Source organism: Carassius gibelio, chromosome B25 (assembly GCF_023724105.1).
Source record: "Carassius gibelio isolate Cgi1373 ecotype wild population from Czech Republic chromosome B25, carGib1.2-hapl.c, whole genome shotgun sequence".
Lineage (NCBI taxonomy): Eukaryota > Metazoa > Chordata > Actinopteri > Cypriniformes > Cyprinidae > Carassius > Carassius gibelio.
Window position 1 is genome coordinate 23454184 of NC_068420.1, and position 5213 is coordinate 23459396.

Below are 5213 nucleotides of genomic sequence, written 5' to 3' on the forward strand. Positions count from 1 at the left end.
TACATCTTTGAAAAAACTCGACATCTGTATGGATGGAGGAAATCGTTCTAAACCCCCAAGAGAGTAATCAGTAATTTAACTATACACAACTCAACATCGTTTTGGATGGAGGAATACGTTTCTGTGACTTCAAGAGATCTCAACATCGTCTGGATGGAGAAAACAATTTTTGGAACCTTCTAGAAAATTTCTGTGGCTCTCTACATCATACACCACACTGATGGAGGCCTTAAAGTGGACTGTTCAAGCCTTATCGCGACGTTTCGGAATTTATTTTCCTTCTTCAGGCTAGCTCGAACACAAAATGAAAGGTTCCAGTCACTCAGTCTTATTTATACTGTTTCTGAGGGGGCGTGTCTGCACACACACACGTTCTAACACTAAATATCGGCACTTTTTGGTGCGTCATGATCCATTTTGGTGTGGTTTACCATTTTGTTGTACTGATATTTCACATCAACTCACTAAAACAAGGCCCGACAAGGACCAGCCCAAAGCTCAGAGACGAAGGCACTGGCTGGTTAGGGGAATGAAACGTCCAAGGTCCAGACCTGAGGTCTGAACCTGGTTGTGCACGGTCCATCCGTCCACTGACCACTAAAGACCGATCCAAGCCAGACCGAGTCCATGAGTCAATGCAAAAAAATCCAAAATGGGGCTAAAATATTTGTGGTTATTTCCACTAGGTTTGCACAACAAAATGGGTGTTAAGGTTAGGTGTTGTGTGGTGCAGTACATCTTTGAAAAAACTCGACATCTGTATGGATGGAGGAAATCGTTCTAAACCCCCAAGAGAGTAATCAGTAATTTAACTATACACAACTCAACATCGTTTTGGATGGAGGAATACGTTTCTGTGACTTCAAGAGATCTCAACATCGTCTGGATGGAGAAAACAATTTTTGGAACCTTCTAGAAAATTTCTGTGGCTCTCTACATCATACACCACACTGATGGAGGCCTTAAAGTGGACTGTTCAAGCCTTATCGCGACGTTTCGGAATTTATTTTCCTTCTTCAGGCTAGCTCGAACACAAAATGAAAGGTTCCAGTCACTCAGTCTTATTTATACTGTTTCTGAGGGGGCGTGTCTGCACACACACACGTTCTAACACTAAATATCGGCACTTTTTGGTGCGTCATGATCCATTTTGGTGTGGTTTACCATTTTGTTGTACTGATATTTCACATCAACTCACTAAAACAAGGCCCGACAAGGACCAGCCCAAAGCTCAGAGACGAAGGCACTGGCTGGTTAGGGGAATGAAACGTCCAAGGTCCAGACCTGAGGTCTGAACCTGGTTGTGCACGGTCCATCCGTCCACTGACCACTAAAGACCGATCCAAGCCAGACCGAGTCCATGAGTCAATGCAAAAAAATCCAAAATGGGGCTAAAATATTTGTGGTTATTTCCACTAGGTTTGCACAACAAAATGGGTGTTAAGGTTAGGTGTTGTGTGGTGCAGTACATCTTTGAAAAAACTCGACATCTGTATGGATGGAGGAAATCGTTCTAAACCCCCAAGAGAGTAATCAGTAATTTAACTATACACAACTCAACATCGTTTTGGATGGAGGAATACGTTTCTGTGACTTCAAGAGATCTCAACATCGTCTGGATGGAGAAAACAATTTTTGGAACCTTCTAGAAAATTTCTGTGGCTCTCTACATCATACACCACACTGATGGAGGCCTTAAAGTGGACTGTTCAAGCCTTATCGCGACGTTTCGGAATTTATTTTCCTTCTTCAGGCTAGCTCGAACACAAAATGAAAGGTTCCAGTCACTCAGTCTTATTTATACTGTTTCTGAGGGGGCGTGTCTGCACACACACACGTTCTAACACTAAATATCGGCACTTTTTGGTGCGTCATGATCCATTTTGGTGTGGTTTACCATTTTGTTGTACTGATATTTCACATCAACTCACTAAAACAAGGCCCGACAAGGACCAGCCCAAAGCTCAGAGACGAAGGCACTGGCTGGTTAGGGGAATGAAACGTCCAAGGTCCAGACCTGAGGTCTGAACCTGGTTGTGCACGGTCCATCCGTCCACTGACCACTAAAGACCGATCCAAGCCAGACCGAGTCCATGAGTCAATGCAAAAAAATCCAAAATGGGGCTAAAATATTTGTGGTTATTTCCACTAGGTTTGCACAACAAAATGGGTGTTAAGGTTAGGTGTTGTGTGGTGCAGTACATCTTTGAAAAAACTCGACATCTGTATGGATGGAGGAAATCGTTCTAAACCCCCAAGAGAGTAATCAGTAATTTAACTATACACAACTCAACATCGTTTTGGATGGAGGAATACGTTTCTGTGACTTCAAGAGATCTCAACATCGTCTGGATGGAGAAAACAATTTTTGGAACCTTCTAGAAAATTTCTGTGGCTCTCTACATCATACACCACACTGATGGAGGCCTTAAAGTGGACTGTTCAAGCCTTATCGCGACGTTTCGGAATTTATTTTCCTTCTTCAGGCTAGCTCGAACACAAAATGAAAGGTTCCAGTCACTCAGTCTTATTTATACTGTTTCTGAGGGGGCGTGTCTGCACACACACACGTTCTAACACTAAATATCGGCACTTTTTGGTGCGTCATGATCCATTTTGGTGTGGTTTACCATTTTGTTGTACTGATATTTCACATCAACTCACTAAAACAAGGCCCGACAAGGACCAGCCCAAAGCTCAGAGACGAAGGCACTGGCTGGTTAGGGGAATGAAACGTCCAAGGTCCAGACCTGAGGTCTGAACCTGGTTGTGCACGGTCCATCCGTCCACTGACCACTAAAGACCGATCCAAGCCAGACCGAGTCCATGAGTCAATGCAAAAAAATCCAAAATGGGGCTAAAATATTTGTGGTTATTTCCACTAGGTTTGCACAACAAAATGGGTGTTAAGGTTAGGTGTTGTGTGGTGCAGTACATCTTTGAAAAAACTCGACATCTGTATGGATGGAGGAAATCGTTCTAAACCCCCAAGAGAGTAATCAGTAATTTAACTATACACAACTCAACATCGTTTTGGATGGAGGAATACGTTTCTGTGACTTCAAGAGATCTCAACATCGTCTGGATGGAGAAAACAATTTTTGGAACCTTCTAGAAAATTTCTGTGGCTCTCTACATCATACACCACACTGATGGAGGCCTTAAAGTGGACTGTTCAAGCCTTATCGCGACGTTTCGGAATTTATTTTCCTTCTTCAGGCTAGCTCGAACACAAAATGAAAGGTTCCAGTCACTCAGTCTTATTTATACTGTTTCTGAGGGGGCGTGTCTGCACACACACACGTTCTAACACTAAATATCGGCACTTTTTGGTGCGTCATGATCCATTTTGGTGTGGTTTACCATTTTGTTGTACTGATATTTCACATCAACTCACTAAAACAAGGCCCGACAAGGACCAGCCCAAAGCTCAGAGACGAAGGCACTGGCTGGTTAGGGGAATGAAACGTCCAAGGTCCAGACCTGAGGTCTGAACCTGGTTGTGCACGGTCCATCCGTCCACTGACCACTAAAGACCGATCCAAGCCAGACCGAGTCCATGAGTCAATGCAAAAAAATCCAAAATGGGGCTAAAATATTTGTGGTTATTTCCACTAGGTTTGCACAACAAAATGGGTGTTAAGGTTAGGTGTTGTGTGGTGCAGTACATCTTTGAAAAAACTCGACATCTGTATGGATGGAGGAAATCGTTCTAAACCCCCAAGAGAGTAATCAGTAATTTAACTATACACAACTCAACATCGTTTTGGATGGAGGAATACGTTTCTGTGACTTCAAGAGATCTCAACATCGTCTGGATGGAGAAAACAATTTTTGGAACCTTCTAGAAAATTTCTGTGGCTCTCTACATCATACACCACACTGATGGAGGCCTTAAAGTGGACTGTTCAAGCCTTATCGCGACGTTTCGGAATTTATTTTCCTTCTTCAGGCTAGCTCGAACACAAAATGAAAGGTTCCAGTCACTCAGTCTTATTTATACTGTTTCTGAGGGGGCGTGTCTGCACACACACACGTTCTAACACTAAATATCGGCACTTTTTGGTGCGTCATGATCCATTTTGGTGTGGTTTACCATTTTGTTGTACTGATATTTCACATCAACTCACTAAAACAAGGCCCGACAAGGACCAGCCCAAAGCTCAGAGACGAAGGCACTGGCTGGTTAGGGGAATGAAACGTCCAAGGTCCAGACCTGAGGTCTGAACCTGGTTGTGCACGGTCCATCCGTCCACTGACCACTAAAGACCGATCCAAGCCAGACCGAGTCCATGAGTCAATGCAAAAAAATCCAAAATGGGGCTAAAATATTTGTGGTTATTTCCACTAGGTTTGCACAACAAAATGGGTGTTAAGGTTAGGTGTTGTGTGGTGCAGTACATCTTTGAAAAAACTCGACATCTGTATGGATGGAGGAAATCGTTCTAAACCCCCAAGAGAGTAATCAGTAATTTAACTATACACAACTCAACATCGTTTTGGATGGAGGAATACGTTTCTGTGACTTCAAGAGATCTCAACATCGTCTGGATGGAGAAAACAATTTTTGGAACCTTCTAGAAAATTTCTGTGGCTCTCTACATCATACACCACACTGATGGAGGCCTTAAAGTGGACTGTTCAAGCCTTATCGCGACGTTTCGGAATTTATTTTCCTTCTTCAGGCTAGCTCGAACACAAAATGAAAGGTTCCAGTCACTCAGTCTTATTTATACTGTTTCTGAGGGGGCGTGTCTGCACACACACACGTTCTAACACTAAATATCGGCACTTTTTGGTGCGTCATGATCCATTTTGGTGTGGTTTACCATTTTGTTGTACTGATATTTCACATCAACTCACTAAAACAAGGCCCGACAAGGACCAGCCCAAAGCTCAGAGACGAAGGCACTGGCTGGTTAGGGGAATGAAACGTCCAAGGTCCAGACCTGAGGTCTGAACCTGGTTGTGCACGGTCCATCCGTCCACTGACCACTAAAGACCGATCCAAGCCAGACCGAGTCCATGAGTCAATGCAAAAAAATCCAAAATGGGGCTAAAATATTTGTGGTTATTTCCACTAGGTTTGCACAACAAAATGGGTGTTAAGGTTAGGTGTTGTGTGGTGCAGTACATCTTTGAAAAAACTCGACATCTGTATGGATGGAGGAAATCGTTCTAAACCCCCAAGAGAGTAATCAGTAATTTAACTA